Below are 23,392 nucleotides of genomic sequence, written 5' to 3'. Positions count from 1 at the left end.
AGCTGAGATGCGGCCGTCTCTCTGTTCCGCGTTCGGCTCGGGCGCAATCGGCGATCTGGAGGGCGGAGCTCTGGAGAGCGGGAGGGCGGGGCTCCGGAGAGTGGGACGCCGCTGGTCTGGAGGGCGGGGGGGTGGGGCTCGGGACATCGAGGGGGGCGGGAGGCGGGACATCGGGAGATCTGGCGGCGGGGAGATCGGGGGGGCGGGACATCGGGAGATCGCGGGGCGGGACATCGGGAGATCGCGGGCCCGGACTACAGATCGGGGGGGGGGCGGGGCTCGGGAGATCGGGGGGGGGGCGACCCTCAGGGGGGGCGGGGCTCAGGAGATCTGGGGGGGTGGGGGGCGGGGCTCAGGGGGGGGCGGGGCTCGGGAGATCGGGGGGTGGGGCTCGGGAGATGGGGGGGCGTGCTCCTGAGATGGGGAGGCGGGGCTCGGGAGATGGGGGGGCGGGGCTCGGGAGATGGGGGGGGCGGGGCTCAGGCTATGGGGGGGGGCGGGGCTCGGGCTATGGGGGGGGCGGGGCTCGGGTGATTGGGGGGGCGGGGCTCGGGGACTCTCCCCCTTCCCTCCCTCCCCTCCCCCCCTGAAAAAATTTCTCTCTCTTCCCTCTCTCTCTCTCCCAGTCTCTCTCTCTCTCCCCCAGTCTCTCTCTCTCTCTCTCCCCCAGTCTCTCTCTCCCCCCCGTCTCTCTCTCCCCCCAGTCTCTCTCTCCCCCAGTCTCTCTCTCTCCCCCGAGTCTCTCTCTCTCCCCCGAGTCTCTCTCTCTCCCCCCAGTCTCTCTCTCCCCCCCGTCTCTCTCCCCCCAGTCTCTCTCTCTCCCCCCAGTCTCTCTCTCCCCCCAGTCTCTCTCTCCCCCCCAGTCTCTCTCTCTCCCCCAAGTCTCTCTCTCTCCCCCCAGTCTCTCTCTCCCCCAGTCTCTCTCTCTCTCCCCTCCAGTCTCTCTCTCCCCAGTCTCTCTCTCCCCCAGTCTCTCTCTCTCTCCCCTCCAGTCTCTCTCTCCCCCCAGTCTCTCTCTCTCCCCCTCCAGTCTTTCTCTCCCCCCAGTCTCTCTCTCTCTCACCCCCAGTCTCTCTCTCTCTCTCTCCCCCACTCTCTCTCCCTCTCCCCCCCAAGTCTCTCTCTCTCCCCCTCAGTCTCTCTCTCTCTCTCCCCCCCCCACCCCCCCGGTCTCTCTCTCTCCCCGTCACTCGCTCTCTCTCTATCTCCCCAGTCTCTCTCTCTCTCCCCAGTCTCTCTCTCCCTTTCGCCCATCTCTCTCTCTCTCCCCCAGTGTCTCTCTCTCTCCCCGTCTCTCCCCCAGTCTCTCTCTCTCCCCCTCAGTCTCTCTCTCTCCCCATTCTCTCTCTCTTTCCCCAGTCTCTCTCCTCTCTCTCCCCATCTATCTACTCTCTCTCTCTCTCCCCCATCTTCTCTCTCTCCCCCAGTCTCCCTCTCTCCCCCTCAGTCGCTCTCTCTCTCCCCCCTCAGTCTCTCTCTCTCTATCTCCCCAGTCTCTCCCTCTCTCTCTCTCCACATCTCTCTCTCAATTCAATTCAATTCAATTTGCTTTATTGGCATGACAAGATAACATCTTATGTTGCCAAAGCACAGAAAAACATGTATGATTGAACACGTAAACGCAGATCTAGACATAAGAACATAAGAAATAGGAGCAGGAGTAGGCCAATCGGCCCCTCGAGCCTGCTCCGCCATTCAATAAGATCATGGCTCTCACCCCTGTCGCTCTCTCTCTCCCCCTCAGTCTCTATCTCCCCATTCTCTCTCTCTCTCCCCAGTCTCTCTCTTCTCTCTCCCCCCAGTCTCTCTCTCTCACACTCCCAGTCTCTCTCTCTTTCTCACACACTCCCAGTCTCTCTCTCTCTCTCACATTCCCAATCTCTCTCTCTCACAATCCCAATCTCTCTCACACTCCCAATCTCTCTCACACTCCCAGTCTCTCTCTCTCTCACTCCCCAATCTCTCTCTCTCACACTCCCAATCTCTCTCTCACACTCCAATCTCTCTCTCTCTCTCTCCTTCCCTCTCTCTCTCTCTCTCCTTCCCTCTCTCTCTTCCCCCCAGTCGCTCCCTCTCTCTCTTCCCAACAACATGCCCTCAAAAAACCTCGGCACCGCCGGGCTCCCCCAGCTAGTTATATATATATAGACTAGCTGAAGTGCCCGGCGGTGCCGAGGGTCTTTTGAGGGCATGTTGTTGTTGGAAGAGAGAGCGACTGGGGGGAAGAGAGAGAGCGACTGGGGGGAAGAGAGAGAGCGACTGGGGGGAAGAGAGAGAGCGACTGGGGGGAAGAGAGAGAGCGACTGGGGGGAAGAGAGCGACTGGGGGGAAGAGGGGGGAGGGGGAGTGGGGGGGAAGGGGAGAGGGGGGGTGGGGAGGGGGGGAGAGGGGGCTGGAGTCCCCGAGCCCCGCCCTCCCCGAGGCCCGATCTCACGAGGCCCGATCTCCCGAGCCCCGCCCCCCGATCTCCCGCGCGCCGATCTCCCGAGGCCCCGATCTCCCGAGCCCCGCCACCCCCCCGATCTCCCAAAGCTCGCCCCCCCTCCCCCGATCTCCGGAGGCCCGATCTCCCGAGCCCCGCCCGAGCCGGCTTCAGAGCAGAGAGAGAGAGACGCCGCCGCGCAACCTACCGCGTGAGGTCCGGGCCGGATTCAAGTCGCGCGCGCTGACTCCTGCCCCACCCGCCTTTACTAACATGGCGGTGGTGGCGACGCTCGGCTCAGGTCCGCCCCCTCCAGCCTTCACAAAGATGGCGGCGATTGCAAGCCGCTTGTTCAGCGCGACGGTAGGTGCCTAGCTCGGGCGTGGCTAGGCAACAGAGGCCCAGGCTTACAGGCCTGGAAAAACGGTTAAAGGTAGGAAAATTCTAGTTGTTACAGAAAAGATTTACAAATTAATTAACTTTTTTTTAAAAACAATTTGTGTTTTAAAAGCAACTTTTTTTTTTGCTGGAAATGTAGATTTGAAAAGAAACACGCAGAAAGCGGGAAAAAGAAATGAAAAAGTTTGGAATCAAGATAGCGGCGACTCACCTCGGTTCAGAACGATAAGGCCAGCCCACACACGCACCGATTGGTGGACCGTCAGGTCACCGAAGCATAGGATTGGTCAATCATCCCGTCACTCGACTCTAGGAGGGCCCGCCCGTACGCGCCAGGATCCTGCCCCCGCCACGCAGCGATTGGTCGACCGTCGGGTCGCTCGACCGTACGATTGGTCGACCTCCACGTCACTCGATGCTAATGAGCGGATAATGAGCGGAATGTTGAACGTTTTTTTGGATACCGCGGGCGCAATTTTTGTCTGGCCGAAACGTAAATACGCTTATGACGGTTCTCGAATTGTAAGCTTTCTTTCGATGTAACACACGTGTAGGTACGCTCTATAACTTTCGAGTTTTATTCAATACAGACAGACGGAATGACAGACAGACAGATCGACCGCTTTATATATATAAGATAGATGGGTTAATGCCTGCCTTAAAATGGTAGACTCAGGACTGTCACACAATCATGTTAAATCTTCGTGGAATAATTACCTGTGATTTTTAGACTAGAAACTTAAACCTGCCGTGTCACTTTCAGTCAGGAGCAGATCGCAGTTTTATAACAATCTCTGATTTGACAGCACGTTTCCAGCATTCACCGTTGTTCTTCCTGACTCTAAACACAGTTGTAAAGGAGCCTTCTGTTCCATGCTAGGAGCTCTGAACCATGGAAGAGAGCGGCTGGGACACGTTTCTCACAGGCCTCGAGATTAATCCACACGGAGCCTTTGCTGTCAGTGAAGAGAAATGAGAAAGACCAAAGTGCCGTTTGCCCCTCTCAGTGTGGCCCTGAAGGACTGTGTCCAGGCTGAAGTTCTGTTCCCGCCGTACGATCCTCCCCCAGATTGTCCTTTCTGAGCTCCAGCCAGGTGATGCTAAACACTCAGATGGGAAAGACAAAAATCTACGTGTTTCAAACAAAACTGAATTAACTGACATTTTTCAAAGAAAGACTTGTATTTCTATCGCGTCTTTCATGATCTCAGGACATCCCAATGTGCTTTACAGGCAATGATGTACTTTTGAGGTGGAGTCACTGTTGTAATGTGGCAGCCAATTTGCATACAACAAGCTCCGACAAAAATCAACGTGATAATGACCAGGTAATCTTATTTTTTTGTTATGTTGATTGAAGGATAAATATTGACCAGGACACCGGGGATAACTCCCCTGCTCTTCTTCAAAATAGTGCCATGGATATTTTACATCCACCTGAGAGCGCAGACGGGGCCTCAGTTTAACGTCTCCAGAATATTAAATTCCAGCCCAGTTATAGGGGTTATTAACATCAGCAGAAACAAACCCCAACTGTCAGAATGAACATGGTTCCGTCCTGGATGTGATTAACAGCAGCAATAACAGCAGAATCCAACCCCTGCAGGCACATGTGAACTCGCTGGTGTCTCAGCAGGTTGGATGAATCAGTGAATCTCTTCCCACACACAGAGCAAGTGAACGGCCTCTCCCCAGTGTGAACATGCTGGTGTTTCAGTAGTTGGGATGAATGGGCGAATCCCTTCCCACACATGGAGCAGGTGAACGGTCTCTCCCCAGTGTGAACTCGCTGGTGTGTCAGCAGATCCTTTTTGCTTTTAAAGCACTTCTCGCAGTCAAAACATTTAAAAGGTCTCTCATCAGTGTGAACAAGCTGGTGTTTAGTGAGCTGGGATGACTGAGTGAATCCCTTCCCACACACGGAGCAGGTGAACGGCCTCTCCCCAGTGTGGGGGCACTGGTGTACAGTGAGGTCAGATGATCGCCTGAACCCAGTCCCACAGTGAGAGCACCTGAACGGTCTCTCGTCAGTGTGAACACGTTGATGGCATGTCAGTTCGCCGGAACTTTTATAGCACTTCCCGCAGTCTGGGCATTTAAAAGGTCTCTTGTCTGTGTGAACTCGCCGCTGCTTCAGCAAGGCAGAGGAATGAGTGCATCCCTTCCCACACTTGGGGCAGGTGAACAGTGTCTCCCCGGTGTGACTGCGTCGATGAATTTCCAGCTCAAACGGGTAACTGAATCCCTTCCCACAGTCTCCACATTTACACGGTTTCTCCCCGGTGTGACTGCGCTTGTGTCTCGACAGGCCAGATGATCGGCTGAATCCTCGTCCACATTGAGAACACGTGTACGGTTTCTCCCCGCTGTGAACGGTGCTTTTTGCTTCCATGTTCAAAGGCCAATGATATTCAGGTCCCAATTAATCAAGTGACTCGGTCAGATCTTGATGTGATGTTTTGTTTGAGTTACCCGTCTTCAAATCCTCCCTTTCTAATACCCTGTAAAATGAATTTAAAACAGGAAAAAGGGAGCGTGAGAGAGAACACACAAAAACAACAAAGGCAAGTTGTGAAATTGAGCTCAATGAATCTGGTCATTTGTGGGGCCGGCACCAGAAAAAAGTGACCATGAAAGCCGCCGGATTGTCATAAAAATCCAACTGGTTCACTGATGTCCTTCAGGGAAGGGAACCTGCCACCTGGTCTGGGCCGACACAAGGCTCTGGCTGCCATGGGAGGAGAGAGATGTGGGATGGCAAGGGGTCGAAGGAGAGAGACTTTATACATCTGCAGCTCGACAACAACTTTGACAAAACCTCCCAAACCTGCGACCTCCAGCTCATAGAAGGACAAGGAAAGCAGGTACATGGGAACACAATCACCACCAAGTTTCCCTCCAAGTCACTCACCATCCTGACTTGGACAAATATCACCGTTCGTTGCTGAGTCAAAATCTGGTAACTCCTGGCATTGTGGGAGTATCTTCACCACAAGGACTGCAGCGGTTCAAGAAGAAGGCCCACCATCACCTTCTCAATAGGACACTGGGGATTGGCAATATATGCTGGCCTTGCTAGCGATGCCCATATCCCAAGAATTAATTTTAAAAATCTGTATGTAAAACGGATTAAAAGCCTTTACACAAATAATTGTTCCTAAAACAATACTCTTTTACACTGTGCGAACAGTGTCTGCTTAGCAACCTAACCTCCCCCAGAATCCACCTCCCTTGACAGTCTCGCATTGGAAATTGTTGGGTCCTCCTGGGCTCAGAAGTACTGGGGATTAAACCCAGCAGCTTCTCCTCCATCTCCACTCCAGCTCAAACTGAAGCAACAAAAAGACCTCCACAGGTGGCCAGGGACCTACGTTCCGTCAGCCTGCAATAAAACTCTTCCCCACAGCCACTGACTAATGGCGGCCGCAGCACCCACAATTCCCCGCACCCCAGAAACCACTCTATCCAACGCGCTGATTTCCCCGCTGAGAGTGCGCATGCTCCCCGGGGCCGCGGGCCATGCTGGGAGCCTGGCTCCTGTCCTTTGTCCCGAGTCTGAAAGAAACCGGGAAGCGGTGGCTCGGATCGGGGAGGCGCTGCACCCTGGGTTTCCTGGTGCCGGGGCCCTGGCCGCACGTCCGCCGGGCCCGGCCGCTCTGATTCTGATTGAGTTTTTTGATGAGGTAGCAGAGAGGGTTGATGAGGGCAATGCAGTTAACGTGTACATGGATTTCCAAAAGGCGTTCGACAAGTGCCACATAATTGACTTGCCAGCAAAGTTGAAGCCCATGGAATAAAAGTGACAGTGGCAGCATGGATACGAAATTGGCTAAGTGACAGAAAACAGAGAATAGTGGTGAACGATTGTTTTTCGGACTGGAGGAAGGTACACAGTGGTGTTCCCCAGGTGTCGGTACTAGGACCACTGCTTTACTTGATATATATATTAATGACTTAGGCTTGGGTGTACAGGGCACAATTTCAAAATTTGCAGATGACACAAAACTTGGAAGTATAGTGAACAGTGAGGAGGATGGTGATAGACTTCAAGAAGACATAGACAGGCTGGTGGAATGGGCGGACACGTGGCAGATAAAATTTAATGCAGAAAAGTGCGAAGTGGTACATTTTGGTAGGAAGAACGAGGAGAGGTAATATAAACTAAAGGGTACAATTCTAAAGTGGGTGCATGAACAGAGAGAGCTGGGGGTATGTGTGCACAAATCGTTGAAGGTGGCAGGGCAGGTTGAGAAAGTGGTTAAAAAAGCATACAGGATCCTGGACTTCATAAATAGAGGCATAGAGTCCAAAAGCAAGGAAGTTATGATGAACCTTTATAAAACACTGGTTCGGCCTCAACTGGAGTATTGTGTCCAATTCTGGGCACCGCACTTTATGAAGGATGTGAAAGCCTTAGAGATGGTGCAGAAAAGATTTACAAGAATGATTCCAGGGATAAGGGATGAGGGACTTCAGTTATGTGGATAGACTGAAGAAGCTGGGGTTGTTCTCCTTAGAGCAGAAAAGGTTGAGAGGAGATTTGATGGAGGTGTTCAAAATCATGAGGGTTCTGGACAGAGTAGATAGAGAGAAAGTGTTCCCATTGGCGGAAGGGTCGAGAACCAGAGGACACAGATTTAAGGTGATTGGCAGAAGAACCAAAGGCGACATGAGGGAAAACTTTTTTACACAGTGAGTGGTTAGGATCTGGAATGCACGGCCTGAAAGGGTGGTGGAGGCAGATTCAATCACGGCTTTCAAAAGGGAATTGGATAAGTACCTGAAGTAAAGAAATTTGCAGGGTTACGGGGAAAGGGCGGGGACTGGGACTCGCTGAAGTGGTCTTGCAGAGAGCCGGCACGGGCTCGACGGGCCGAATGGCCTCCTTCTGTGCTGTAACCATTCTATGATTCTATAAAATATTAAAAAGTTTGTGCCACAGAAACACAGGGTTTAACATAGAAACATAGAAGATAGGAGCAGGAGTAGGCCATTCGGCCCCTCGAGCCTGCTCCGCCATTCAATGAGATAATGGCTGATCATCCAAATTCAGTACCCTGTCCCTGTTTTCTCGCCATATCCCTTGATCCCTTTAGCCTCAAGAAATATATCCAACTCCTTTTTGAATATATTGGCCTCTACTGTCTTCTGTGGTAGAGAATTCCACAGGTTCACCACTCTCTGGGTGAAGAAATTCCTCCTCATCTCAGTCCTAAATGGCTTACCCCTTATCCTTAGACTGTGACCCCTGGTTCTGGACTCCCCCGCCATCGGGAACATCCTTCCTGCATCATTCCTGTCAGAATTTTATAAGTTTCAATGAGATCCCCTCTCATTCTTCTAAACTCCAGCGAGTATAAGCCCAATCGACCCAATCTCTCCTCATACGTCATTCCTGCCATCCCAGGTATCAGTCTGGTGAATCTTCGCTGAACTCCCTCCATGGCAAGAACATCCTTCCTCAGATAAGGCGACCAAAACTGCACACAATACTCAAGGTGTGGTCTCACCAAGGCCCTGTACAACTGCAGCAAGACATCCTTGCTCCTGTACTCAAACCCTCTCGCTACGAAAGCCAACATACCATTTGCCTTCTTAACCGCCTGCTGCACCTGCATGTTTACCATCAGCGACTGGTGCACAAGGACACCCAGGTCTCGTTGCACTTCCCCTTCTCCCAATCTATTGCAATTCAGATAATAAGCTGCCTTCCTGTTTTTGACACCAAAGTGGATAACCTCACATTTATCCACATTATACTGCATCTGCCAAATCACCCAACCTGTCCAAATCATCCTGGAGTTTCTCGGCATCCTCCTCACAGCACACACGCCCACCCAGCTTTGTGTCGTCTGCAAATTTGGAGCTATTACATCTAGTTCCCTCTGCTTTTATTGATGAATTTAAAAAGTCTCTATTAAAACCTGAGCCACTGTGTTGTGAGACAAAGAGCCTTGTGTCCAATAAGGAGAATAAAGACCCACAGCCTCCCCTGGCCCCGGGCCCTGAACAAGGGACTGGAGAAACTCGCTGCCCTGCGGATCAGACAATCAGCCGGCGCTAGTCCTGCCCCTCAGGCTCCCCGATTGGTTGGAGGACCCACCGTTGGCTCGCTCCTCCAGCCCCGCCCCACTCGCTCCCTATTGGTCGGAAGCTCCCGTCAATCAGTCCGTGGGCCCGGGTCACGTGTCCCCGAGGAGATTACGTGCTTCGTCCAACTGGCGCCGCTCGGTCCGGGGCCTCGCGGACTCTCAGGTTTTTCTATTTCTCTTTATTCTCTCCCGATCCACCCCTCCCCCCCACCCCGCGCGATTCTCCACCCAATCGGTGCGGAGAAAACTCACTTTGCGTCACCGATCGCGACTCTGTAACCGACACCAAGGCCTTTCCCCAGAATGCCCCGCGCCGACTCCGTCCGGCAGGATCCGAGTGTGCAGGCGCAGCTCCGTGTGGGGGAGGGGGGTTGGTCTCTTCTGGGCATGCGCGGTTATTACCCTTGGTGACCGGGAGGGGTCGCTGTGCCGGACTCGGCCCAAACCGTCGGCCCGTGTGCGCATGCGCGGACTCTCGGCTGTCAATCAACCATCAGCCAGAAGAGGTCGCTGGTGAGACCAGTGAAGAAAGAAAGACTTGCATTCATATAGCGCCTTTCACCATCACCGGACGTCCCAAAGTGCTTTACAGCCAATGAAGTACTTTTGAAATGTAGTCACTGTTGTAATGTAGGAAATGCGGCAGTCAATTAGCGCACAGCAAGCTCCCACAAACAGCAATGTGATAATGACCAGATAATCTATCATTTTGTTAACTCTGTTTCTCTCTCCACAGATGCTGCCTGACCTGCTGAGTGTTTCCAGCATTTCCTGTTGTTATTTCAGATTTCCAGCATCCACAGTATTTTGCTATTATCCTTTTGTTATGTTGATTGAGGGATAAACATTGGCTAGGACACCGGGGATATTTCCCTGCTCTTTCCCACATTACAACAGTGACTACACCTCAAAAGTATTTCATTGGCTGTAAAGCACTTAAAGACGTCTGGTGGTCATGAAAGGCACTGTATAAATGCAAGTCTTTCTTTCTCGAAATAGTGCCATGGGATCTTTTACATCCACCTGAGAGAGCAGACGGGGCCTCAGTTTAATGTCTCATCCGAAAGACGCCACCTCTGACACTGCCTCAGCACTGCACTGGAGTGTCAGCCTGGATTTTTATGCTCAAGTCTCTGGAGTGGGACTTGAACTGACAACCTTATGCCTCAGAGGTGAGAGTGCTACCAACTGTCATCTTCCAAAATTCTACAGATTATGGAACAGTTCCTGCAGATTGGAGGGTGGCAAATGTAACCCCACTATTTAAAAAAGGAGGGAGAGAGAAAACAGGGAACTACAGACTGGTTAACCTAACATCAGTAGTAGGGAAAATGCTAGAGTCTATTATGAAGGATGTGATAACAGGACACTTAGAAAATATCAATGGGATTAGACAAAGTCAACCTGGATTTATGAAAAGGAAATTGTGTTTGACAAACCTACTGGAGTTTTTTGAGGATGTAACTGGTAGAATAGATAAGGGAGAACCAGAGGATGTGGTGTATTTGGATTTTCAGAAGGCCTTTGATAAAGTCCCACATAAGAGGTTAGTGTGCAAAATTAAAGCTCATGGGATTGGGGGTAATATACTGGCATGGATTGAAAATTGGTTAACAGACAGGAAACAGAGAGTAGGAATAAATGGGTCTTTTCCGGGGTGGCAGGTGGTGACTAGTGGGATACCGCAGGGATCAGTGCTTGGGCCCCAGCTATTCACAGTATATATCAATGATTTGGATGAGGGAACCAAATGTAATATTTCCAAGTTTGCTGACAACACGAAACTAGGTGGGGTTGTGAGGAGGATGCAAAGAGGTTTCAAGGTGATTTAGACAAGTTGAGTGAGTGGGCAAATACATGACAGATGCAGTATAACGTGGATAAATGTGAAGTTATCCACTTCGGTAGGAAAAACAGAAAGGCAGAGTATTATTTAAATGGTTAGATTGGGAAATGCTGATGTACAGAGGGACCTGGGTGTCCTTGTACACCAGTCACTGAAAGCAAACATGCAGGTGCAGCAAGCAGTTAGGAAGGCAAATGGCATGTTGGCCTTCATTGCAAGAGGATTTGAGTACAGGAGCAAGGATGTCTTACTACAGTTATACAGGGCCTTGGTGAGACCACACCTGGAGTACTGTGCAGCGAAAGTTCACCAGATTCCTGGGATGGCAGGACTGTCGTATGAGGAGAGATTGGGTCGACTAGGCCTGTATTCACTAGAGTTTAGAAGAATGAGAGGGGATCTCATTGAAACATATAAAATTCTGACAGGGCTAGACAGACTGGATGCAGGGAGGATGTTTCCCCTGGCTGGAGCGTCTAGAACGAGGGGTCACAGTCTCAGGATATGGGGTAGGACATTTAGGACTGAGATGAGGAGAAATTTCTTCACTCAGAGGGTGGTGAACCTGTGGAATTCTCTACCACAGAAGGCTGTGGAGGCCAAGTCACTGAATATATTTAAGATGGAGATAGATAGATTTCTAGATACAAAAGGCATCAAGGGGTATGGGGAGAGAGCAGGAATATGGTATTGAGATAGAGGATCAGCCATGATCATATTGAATGGCGGAGCAGGCTCGAAGAGCTGAATGGCCTACTCCGGCTCCTATTTTTCTGTCTGTCTATGTTTCTAAGCTGCGACAACACTGGCGATATTTACATTTAACTTGTTTACTACATTATTGATCTAGCCCTGCGGAAACCATAACCACAAGGATATCTGTCATTGTTCTGACTGTGACCACAAGGCTGTGTCACTATCACACACACACACCGTTTCCTTCTTTCACATCTCCATACACAGACCATCTCTTTACACATCCTCTTCCATCATCAATCAGCGTCATTGAAAAATAGATTATCTGGTCAATATCACATTGCTGCTTGTGGGAGCTTGCTGTGCACAAATTGGCGGCTGGTTTTCCTACATTAGAACAGTGACTACACTTCAAAAGTACTTCCTTGTGTGTAAAGCACTTTGAGACATCCTGAAGTTGTGAAAGGTGCGATAGAAATACAAGCCTTTTTCCTTGGATAACAGCAATAGTTACACTGGGATAAATCTTCAGTCGTTTTCTATTACAGGCTCTCTGGAAGGTGTGGGGAGCTGGGACTTGAGAGTAACTGAAGATATTAGAACTGAGATAATCTAGAGTTAGAAAGGAGAAAAGGCCCAAAAATGGAACAGTCTGTAGTAACAAGACATCGATTAGTCTCCTCTTACCTTGGAGGAAATAATTACTCGACACTGTGTATCTGACATTTATCCAGAATATTAAACTCCAGCCCAGTTACAGGAGTTATTCTCATCAGCAGAAACAAACCTCACCTGTCAGAATGAACATGGTTCAGTCCTGGATGTGATTAACAGCAACAATAACAGCAGAATCCAACCCCTGCAGTCACTTGTGAACTCGTTGGTGTGTCAGCAGGTTGGATGACCGAGTAAATCCCTTCCCACAGACCGAGCAGGTGAATGGTCTCTCCCCAGTGTGAACTCGCTGGTGTCTCAGCAGGTTGGATGACTGAGTGAATCCCTTCCCACATTCAGAGCAGGTAAATGGCATCTCCCCAGTGTGAACTCGCTGGTGTCTCAGCAGAGTGGATGAATCAATGAATCTCATCCCACACACGGAGCAGGTGAACGGCCTCTCCCCAGTGTGAACTCGCTGGTGTCTCAGCAGTTGGGATGACCGAATGAATCCTTTCCCACACACGGAGCAGGTGAACGGCCTCTCCCCAGTGTGAACTCGCTGGTGTCTCAGCAGATCTATTATGCTTTTAAAGATCTTCTCACACTTAGAACATTTGAAGGGTCTCTTTTCAGTGTGAACAAGTTGGTGTTCAGTGAGGTTGGTTAATCGAGCAAATCCTTTCCCACACACGGAGCAGGTGAACGCTCTCTCCCCAGTGTGAACCCACTGGTGTCTCACCAGCTGGGATGACTGACTGAATCCCTTCCCACACAATGAGCAGGTGAATGGCCTCTCCCCGGTGTGACTGCGTCGATGAGTTTCCAGCCGGGATGGGAAATTGAATCCCTTCCCACAGTCCCCACATTTCCACGGTTTCTCCGTGGTGCAGGTATCCTTGTGTCTCTCCAGGTTGGACGATCAGTTGATGCCTCGTCCACACACAACACGTGTATGGTTTCTCCCCGCTGTGAATGGTGCGATGTTTTTCAGGCTGTGCAACTGGTTGAAGCTCTTTCCACAGTTAGTGCACTGGAACACGCTCACTTGGGTGTGTGTGTCTCGGTGCTTTTCCAGTCACACTGATGTTTGAAATCTTTTCCCACAGACAGAACAGACAAACATTTCTCCTTCCACATTCAAAGGCCGATGATGTTCCCTGTAAAAGCAGTTTACAAAAGACATCACTGTAAGTTCAGGATAAAAATACAGTACAGATAATTCTAGTTTCTATGGAACATTCTTTCCTCTCTTATTACATAGAATTACACAGATTGTACAGCACAGAAACAGGCCATTCGGCCCAACTGGTCCATGCGGTGTTTATGCTCCACACGAGCCTCCTCCCATCTCTCTTCATCTCACCCTATCAGCATCTCCTTCTATTCCTTTCTCCCATGTGTTTATCCAGCGTCCCCTTAAATACATCTGTTACGTCCGTGTATAAGACACAGACTGCGGAGAACGGTATAATAGGTGTTTACTCAACGTGGCTCAGACTGCAACTGATCTGTACAGATTACTACTCAGCGCTATATACAGGTGTGGTCACTGCCGGTACTACAGTATACATGAGCTGTAAAAAGTAGTTCCCCCCTTAAAGGTACATACATTACAATTCCTCCCCTTTTAGATTAACAGTACCATAACACTCATTTAACAATTAAATATCAAACTAATTACAATTAACACTTTTAACATGCAACATTAGCTGAAAATAGTCTATTTATAAATTCAGTCTTTGGGGAGGCTTCCTGATCCTTTCTGGATAGCGCCTTTCCCGAGTGTCTTGCTCTTGGTGCGGAGGCGATTCTGGCCCCGTCGTCGGTTGGTTCATCAGCTTCCGATGCTACTGTTTCTGGGGTAGATGCGACCTGTACGTCGGGTTCATCACCAGGTACGTATGGGCGAGGCATGGGGTTGACTTGTTCCTGTGACTCTAGGATCTGGTCAGCATGACGTCTCACGATGCTCTCCCCAATGTCCACTGTGTACATTAGTGGGCCCTGCCGTGTGCATATCGTTCCTGGCTGCCATTTTTCTGTTCGGTAGTCGCGGGCCAAGACTGGTTGCCCGACATTCAAGCTCCTTGTTGGCTTCTCATGAATGTGCTGTAATTGCTTACTCTCAACATCTCTTCATACATTTGGTCTGAGCAAATCCAGGCGAGATCTTAACCTTCGGTTAAAGAACATCATGGCTGGGGCCTGGTTGGTGACTGCATGTGTCGCATTCCGGTAGGCGAACAGGAAATTGTCCACCTTGTGCTCCAGCGGAATGTTGTCATTGTACATAGCCTTTATTGCCTTCTTAAAGGTTTGTACGAACCTCTCAGCCAATCCATTTGTGGCTCGATGATACTGGACGGATGTGTAATGCCTTACCCCATTCTTTTTCAAGAACCTCCGGAACTCTTCTGACACAAACTGTGGTCCGTTGTCGGAGCAAATCTGTTCTGGCAAGCCATTCCTGGCAAAATGGTCCGTAGGACTGCAACAGTTTTCTCCGTGGTGGTGGAGGACATTTTGATGACCTCAGGCCATTTCGAGTGCGCATCCACGGCTATTAAAAACATTGAGTCCATGAATGGACCAGCAAAATCAATATGCACCTGTTGCCATGGAGACGAGGGCCACTCCCATGGGTGTAGAGGGGCCTGTGGTGGTGCATTTTGGACTTTCTGGCATCCTGAGCAGCTCTTGGTCAGGTCCTCGATTTGTTTATCGATTTCCGGCCACCACACATAAGCCCTGGCTAGGCTTTTCATTTTTACCCCTCCCAGATGACCCTCATGAAGCTCATTGAGCACTCTATCCCTTAACTTGGATGGAATTACCACTCGTGATCCACACATCAAGGTCCCCTGGCACACTGACAGCTGTTCTCTCCTTGTCGAGAATGCTGGCAACAGTGAGTCGCCATGTGCTGGTCATCCCTTCACCGTCAAAACATATACCCGAGACAGTGTCGGGTCATTTCGGGTTTCCTTTTCGATACAAGCGTTAGTTACTGGTAGGTATTCAACTATAGTCGAATGGAATATTTCGACAGGATCCACTGCTGGTGTTTCCTCTGCAGTAGGCAGTGGCAGGCGTGATAGCCCATCAGCATTTCCATGCTGTTTCGTGCCCTTATATTCAATCTCATAGTGGTGCACCCCTAGAAAAAGTGACCATCTTTGTAGTCGTTGCGCAGTCATCACCGGAACGCCCTTCTTCGGATTAACAATGGAGACAAGAGGCTGGTGATCAGTCAGCAAGGTGAATTTCTGCCCGTGCAAATAGTGATTGAACTTTTTCACTCCCCACACTAGGCTGAGGGTCTCCCTGTCAATCTGGGCGTAGTTACGCTCGGCTGAGGTTAGTGATCGTGACGCAAAGGCTATTGGCCTCTCTGAGCCGTCTGAGAATTTGTGCGACAGCACCGCTCCAATGCCGTTGGATGACGCATCACATGCCAACCGAATTGGTAATGCTGGGTTGTAATGGGCCAATACCTCTTTCGATGTGATTAGTGTTTTGCTCTTCTGGAAAGCTCATCTACATTCGTCACTCCACTTCCATGGCACCCCAGTTTGCAGTAGGGTGTTCAGTGGGTGTAGTATTGTGGACAAATTTGGCAAGAACTTATGGTAGTAGTTTACCAGCCCGAGGAACGACCTCAGTTGTGACACATTTTCCGGGCTGGAGCCTTGACTACTGCCTCAATCTTCTCTGGGGACTTATGTAACCCCTCTTTGTCGAGAACGTGGCCACAATACGAGATCTGTTTTCTAAAAAACTTGTATTTGGGGCGGTTAGCTCGGAGCCCATATTCCTGCAATCTAGTGAGCACCTGCTCCAGGTTGGCAAGGTGATCAGTCATTTTCGCCCGTGACCAGGATGTCGTCCAAATAACACTGGGTTCCTGGGATCCCTTGCAGGACTTGTTCCATTGCCCTCTGCCAAATAGCCGGAGCTGATGCTACCCCGAACACCAGCCGGTTGTATTGGTAGAGACCTTTATGGGTGTTGATTGTGAGGTACTTTTTTGATGCTTCTTCTACCTCCATTTCCAGATACGCCTGGGCCAGATCAATCTTAGCGAAGCCTTTTCCTCCAGATAGCGAGGCGAAAATATCTTCAATCCATGGAAGTGGATATTGTACGGTGTGAAGGGCCGGGTTCACTGTTACCTTAAAGTCCCCACAGATGCGAACCTTCCTTGGTTCCCCAGGCGTGCTGCTCAACGACTTTTTCATCACAGGGACAATGGGTGTAGCCCACTCGCTCCAGTCTACCTTGGACAGTACACCTGAACGTTCCAGACTCTCCAGCTCTGCTTCGACGGCTGGACGGATCGCATAAGGTACAGGTCTGGCCGTAAAAAATTTTGGGCGTGCGTTTTCTTCAATTTTAATGATCGCTGTCATGCCTTATTGCGTTCCGAGTCCTTGCTGGAACACTTCATTCACGTCAGTTAGGATCTTTGACAGTCGCCCAGGTGTGATGTCGTCATCCTTTTTGTCAGCCACAGTCAGTGCCTGTACGGAATGCCAATCCAGTTGCATTTTCCGGATCCATTCACGTCCCAGTAATGGTGGTCCTCCATCTTGCAATACATACAGGTCTAGTTTTGGTGTTTCCTTACCGTTATATATAATGGTCACCCTTATTTTTCCTTTGGGGTAGACTTTTTGCCCCGTGTACGTCTTCAAAATAATTTTTGTGTCTCTCAAGGATATGTGTGAGAATAGCCGCTCGTAGTCCCGTCGGTTTATGACCGTTAGGGCTGATCCTGTGTCCAATTCCATCTTTACCTGGACTCCTGCTATCTTGAGAGTGACCCAAATGGTTCGGTGATCCTCCGTTGTGATCACATTATGTAGTTTCAGACAACTCAGTTCCCTGCTTTCGGAGTCGTTATCACTCTTTTGTTCGTCTGAACTATTCTCCGTTATGTTATGTACCTTCTTGTACTTTCCTTTGGTCGGTTTCTTATTGCTGGTTTTCTTTCCCGACCTGCAGACTCGTGCTATGTGTCCTACTTTTCCACACTGTCTGCACACTTTGTCTTTGAACCAGCAATCATTCTGGTCGTGTGTTGTTCTGCCGCAGCGATAGCACTTCTCTGTTCCATATGACATTTCGTTTGTGCCATATTCTTGCAGTCTCTGTTGTATCTCTGCAGCGCCCCGTGCTGCTGCTTCATATGATACCGCAATGCTGAAAGCCTTTTCCAGTGTAAGGTCCTTTTCAGATAAAAGCCGTTTCTGGGTTCCTTCACTTTGAAGCCCACACACAAACTTGTCCCTTAAGGTATCTGCCAGTCCCGCTCCAAACTGGCAATGTTTCGATAGTTTGCGCAGTTCTGTTAAATAATCAGCATTGCTTTCATCCTTATGCTGGTTCCGTTTGTGAAACTTGAATCTTTCTGCTATCAGCAGCGGTGTGGGGTTTAAATGTTCCTTTAGTATCGTTAGTATGTCTTCAAAACTCTTTTCCATTGGCTTCGTAGGGGTTACTAGATTTCGTAATAAACCATACGTCTTTGCACCCATTAAATTTTACAATACCGACGCTTTCTTGTCATCTGACACCTCATTTGCCTTGCAGTACACCTCTATTCGTTCGACATATGTAGTCCAATCTTCGACTTCATTGTCAAACGTGGTGATACTGCCACTCTTCGGCATTTTGGGTGTGGTTTAAAATGGCGTCTCCCGCGCTTTCCTTCCTTCCCCGCTGCTGCCGACGCCGCTCCCGGCGGTTCTCGTGGCAATGGCGGCGCCCTGGAGGTTTTGCGCGCTTCTCTCTCTCTCCCGTCGACGCTGCTCGGCCCTTTGCTGTGCCACTTGGTCGGGCTCTAGCCCGCCGCTGTCCGGGAAGGGTCTTCGCACTACCTGTTGCCAGCCCATTTCGCTGGACCACCTCGACTGGAAAGCCAAGCCTGGCTCTCGACAGCCTCCCCCGCAATTCTCGAGTCTCTGCTGGATGACTGGGCGGTTGCCCGTGGTCGACGCCCGAGTCTCTGGCCTTGACCTCCAATCCACTGATCTCCAGGAACGAATCCCCGAGAGGTGATGCAGAGTTGCAGGTAGGTTCGAACCTGCCTCGTCGCCAATGTTACGTCCGTGTATAAGACACAGACTGCGGAGAACGGTAAAATAGGTGTTTACTCAACGTGGCTCAGACTGCAACTAATCTGTACAGATTACTACTCAGCATTATGTACAGGTGTGGTCACTGCCAGTACTACAGTATACATGAGCTGTAAAAAGTAGTTCCCCCCTTAAAGGTACATACATTACAACATCCATGCTCTTCGCCTCAACTGCTCCCTGTGGCAGCAAGTTCCACATTCTCAGCACTCTCTGGGTGAAGTTTAATCTAAATAGGACTTTCCTGGGCAGCCAATCAGCACTGCTGCCTCTTTTGTGCATTTCCTGGCGAGGCTAAACAGTTGATATTTTCTGATCAAAAAGAGCTGAGCTCGGCAGCATTAATCTGGTTTTGCATCCTTTGGAGACCAGGTGTACAAGCAGAGTGAGCGCAGCCTTCACAGCAACCGCAATAAAATTGTTACAGTTGTGAAGGAACTTTGTGTCAGTGCACTGGACCACAAACAAAGTATGTGTGTCGATTATTGTTTGACTGCGCTACTGTGAAGTGCCTTGGGATGTTTTAAAGGCTCTATATAAATGTGAAGAGAAAAAGATTGGTGAAGTCAAGCGTAGGTCCCTTTCAGTCAGAATAAGGGGAATTTATAATGGGGAACAAAGAAATGGCAGACCAATTAAATACATACTTTGGTTCTGTCTTCACAAGGGAGGACACAAATAACCTCCCAGAGATGTCGGGGAACATAGGGTCTAATGAGAGCAGAACTGAAAAAAATCAGTATTTGTAGGGAAATGGTGTTAGGGAAATTGATGGGATTGAAGGCTGATAAATCCCCAGGGCCTGATAATCTACATCCTAGGGTACTTAAGGAAGTGGCCCTAGAAATAGTAGATGCATTGCTGATCATCTTCCAACATTCGATGGAATCTGGAACAGTACCCATGGATTGGAGGGTAGCTAATGTTACCCCACTATTCAAAAAAGGTGGTAGAGAGAAAACGGGGAATTACAGACCGGTAAGCCTGACATCGGTAGTGGGGAAAATGCTAGAGTCCATTATAAAAGATGTAATAGCAGAGCACTTGGAAAACAGTGACAGGATCGACCAAAGTCAACACGGATTTACAAAAGGTAAATCATGCTTGACTAATCAACTGGAATTTTTTGAGGATGTAACTGGTAAAATAGATAAGGGAGAACCAGTGGATGTGGTGTATTTGGACTTTCAGAAGGCTTTCGATAAGGTCCTGCACAAGAGATTAGCGTGTAAAGTTAAGGCACATGGGATTGGCGGCAAGGCATTGACTTGGATAGAGAACTGGTTGGCAGACAGAAAGCAAAGAGTTGGAACAAACGGGTCTTTTTCTGAGTGGCAGGCAGTGACTAGTGGGGTACTGCAGGGATCGGTCCTAGGACCCCAGCGATTCACAATACAGGAAACTCTTTTTTTATCCAGCACCGACGGGACCGGCGTGGTGCCGGTTTATCAAAAAGTCCGGATTACAGAGAGGTATAGTTAAAAGGTACGAGAGCGCCGTACACAGCAACAAATCCAGGCTTCCCTGTTGCTTAGCAACAGCTGCAGGAACCCTGGCCACAGACTATGCATCCCTGTGCAGGAACCCCGTTACACAGCCACAAATCCAGGAACTGCCACTAATATGAAGTAAAACTTACCTGAACCTACTCCTGAATTTTGCCGGTTAACAGAGATTTCCGGTTATTTAGGTGCCGGTAAATCGAGAGTTTCCTGTATATATTAATGATCTAGACGAGGGAACTAGATGTAATATCTCCAAGTTTGCAGATGACACAAAGCTGGGTGGGTGTGTGTGCTGTGAGGAGGATGCAGAGAAACTGCAGTATGATTTGGACAGGTTGGGTGATTGGGCAGAAACATGGCAGATGCAATATAATGTGGATAAATGCGAGGTTATGCACTTTGGTGGCAAAAACAGGAAGGCAGATTATTATCTAAATGGCAATAGATTGGGAGAAGGGGAAGTGCAAAGAGACCTGGGTGTCCTTGAGCACCAGTCGCTGAAGGTAAGCATGCAGGTGCAGCAGGCGGTTAAGAAGGCAAATGGTATGTTGGTCTTCGTAGCGAGAGGATTCAAGTACAGGAACAAGGATGTCTTGCTGCTATTGTACAGGGCCTTGGTGAGACCACATCTTGAGTATTGTGTGCAGTTTTGGTCGCCTTATCTGAGGAAGGATGTTCTTGCCATGGAGGGATTGCAGCGAAGATTCATCAGACTGATACCTGGGATGGCAGGAATGACGTATGAAGATAGATTAGGTCGATTGGGCTTATACTCGCTGGAGTTTCGAAGAATGAGAGGGGATCTCATTGAAACTTATAAAACTCTGACAGCACTGGACAGACTAGATGCAGTAAGGATGTTCCCGATGGTCGGGGAGTCCAGAACCAGGGGTCACAGTCTAAGGATAAAGGGCATGCCATTTAGGACAGAGATAAGGAGGAATTTCTTCACCCAGAGAGTGGTGAACCTGTGGAATTCTCTACCACAGAAGGCAGTAGAGGCCAATTCATTAAATATACTCAAGAAGGAGTTAGATATATTTCTTAAGGCTAAAGGGATCAAGGGATATGGGGAGAAGGCAGGGACAAGGTACTGAATTTGGATGATCAGCCATGATCTCATTGAATGGCGGAGCAGGTTCGAGGGGCCGAATGGCCTACTCCTGCTCCTATCTTCTATGTTTCTATGTAAGTTGTTGTTGGTGTTGTTTAAATTTAGTGAAATGATCGATAACCAAGGAAGGTCAATTCTTTAATAACAACAGAAAATGCTGGAAATACTCAGCAGGCCAGGCAGCATCCGTGGAGAGAGAAACAGAGTTAACGTTTCAGGTCTGGGACCCTTCATCAGAACTGGAGAAGGCGAGAGATGTAACAGATATTAAACAGGTACAGAGGAAGGGAAAGGGGAACGTGGAGGGGAGGAAGGAACAGTCTGTGCTAGGGTAGGAGGCAGGAGTTAAAATGTTGCAAATGGGGATGGCAAAAACATAAACAGCCTGAAAAATGGGGGTAGGGGTTATAGTCTGAAATTGCTGAACTCAATGTTGAGTCCAGAAGGTTGTAAAGTGCCTAATTGAAAGATGAGGTGCTGTTCCTCGAGCTTCCGTTGAGCTTCGTTGCAACAGTGTAAGAGGCCAAGGACAGAGAGATCCGAGTGGGAGCGAAGCAGAGAATTAAAGTGACAGGCGACAGGAAGCTCAGGGTCACCCTTACGGGCTGAATGGAGGTGTGCCACAAAGCGGTCGCCCAATCTGCTTTTGGTCTCCCCAATGTAGAGGAGACCGCATCATGAGCAGCGAATACAGTATACTAAATTGCAAGAAGTACAAGTAAATCGCTGTTTAACCTGGAAGGGTGTTTGGGGCCCTGGACAGTGGGAAGGGAGGAGGTAAAAGGGCAGGTATCGCATCTCCTGCGCTTGCACGGGAAGGTGCCAGGCAAAGGGGAAGAGCTGTTGGGGGTGATTGAGGGGTGGATCAGGGTGTCGCGGAGGTAGTGGTCCCTTCGGAATGCTGAAAGGGGAGGTGAGGGGAAGATGCGTTTGGTGGTGGGATCACGCTGGAGGTGGCGGAAATGGCGGAGGATGATCCGTTGAATGTGGAGGCTGGTGGGGTGAAAGGTGAGAACAAGGGGAACCCTATCGTGGTTCTGGGAGGGAGGGGAAGGGGTGAGAGCAGAAGTGTGGGAAATGGAACAGACACGGTCAAGGGCCGAGTCAACCACAGTAGAGGGGAATCCTCAGTTGAGGAAAAAGGAAGACATACCGGAAGCACTGGTATGGAAGGTGGCATCATCATAACAGATGCGGTGGATAAACTGGGAGAATGGAATTGAGTCCTTACAGGAAGTGGGGTGGGAGGAAGTGGAGTGCAGGTAGCTGTGGGCTCATAGTAGATGTTTGTCGACAGCCTATCGCCCGAAATGGAGACAGAGAAGTCAAGGAAGAGTCGGAGATAGACCATGTGAAGGTCCACTCCTCAATCACCCCCAACAGCCCTTCCCCTTCACCTGGCGCCTTCCCGTGCAAACGCAGGAGATGCAACACCTGCCCTTTTACCTCCTCCCTTCCCACTGTCCAGGGCCCGAAACACCCCTTCCAAGTGAAACAGCGATTTACTTATACTTCTTGCAATTTAGTATACTGTATTCGCTGCTCATGATGCGGTCTCCTCTACATTGGGGAGACCAAACACAGATTGTGCGACCGCTTTGTGGAACACCTCCGTTCAGCCCGTAAGTGTGACCCCGAGCTTCCGGTCGCCTGTCACTTTAATTCTTCACTTCACTCCCACTCTGATCTCTCTGTCCTCGGCCTCTTACACTCTTCCAATGAAGCTCAACGTAAGCTCGAGGAGCAGCACCTCATCTTTCGATTAGGCACTTTACAGACTGCCGGACTCAACATCGAGTTCAACAATTTCAGATCATAACCCCGCCCCCATTTTTCAGGCTGTTTATGTTTTTGCCATCCCCATTTGCAACATTTTAGCTCTCCTGCCTCCTACCCTAGCACAGACTGTTCCTTGTCCCCCTCCCCCGGCCTCTGCACCTGCTTAAGATCTGTTTCCAGCATTTTCTGTTGCTATTTCAGATTTCCAGCATCCGCAGTATTTTGCTGCTGTATCAGATCATTTCTTTGTTGGTTCTGTTGGTTTTCACAGAATCATCCGCCATGTCCAAGATGGCGGCCAGTGACCCCGCTGACCCGGGCGGTCGGCCTGTCACCGCGGGGCAAACACGGGGCCTGTGGGCTCTTATTCGGAGCCTGAGGCCTACACCGGGTGTTTGTGAAGCTTCCCAGCCCAGCCGCGGCTCCAATTCCTCCCCGAGCCCACAATCTCCTACCGCCTCCCGGAAACGTCTCTTCTGCATCAGGCCATCGTCAACACTCGCACTGCGCATGCTCAGAGCACTGTCCTATATCGCGCCTGCGCCGTGGGATCCTGTGGTCATTGATAGGGCACATTCTGCCGCGCGGGGGATTCTGGGTAAACAACGCGCCATTGAAAGCTCCAATTGGGATAGGAACATTTTTATAATTATTCCATCGAGATTCGGTCCGGAGGGGCAATCAACAAAATTAATTAATAAATTATACAGAAACCCACATACCCGGTCCCTCTGCCATCGTGTTA

The 23,392-nt window shown here is 49.8% G+C and overlaps 2 pseudogenes; both read right to left on the bottom strand.

Annotated features, from left to right (window-relative positions):
- Positions 1–4,361: 4,361 nt before the first annotated feature.
- LOC147118640 (uncharacterized) lies at positions 4,362–5,213 on the bottom strand (annotated as a pseudogene).
- A 7,107-nt stretch (positions 5,214–12,320) lies between these two features.
- LOC147118639 (uncharacterized) lies at positions 12,321–23,159 on the bottom strand (annotated as a pseudogene).
- Between the last annotated feature and the right edge of the window lie 233 nt (positions 23,160–23,392).

The sequence above is a fragment of the Somniosus microcephalus genome, chromosome 4 (genome assembly GCF_052327205.1).
Source record: "Somniosus microcephalus isolate GS21.2 chromosome 4, FLI_Smic_1.0, whole genome shotgun sequence".
NCBI classification, from domain to species: domain Eukaryota; kingdom Metazoa; phylum Chordata; class Chondrichthyes; order Squaliformes; family Somniosidae; genus Somniosus; species Somniosus microcephalus.
This window is presented reverse-complemented; position numbering and strand designations above follow the sequence as displayed.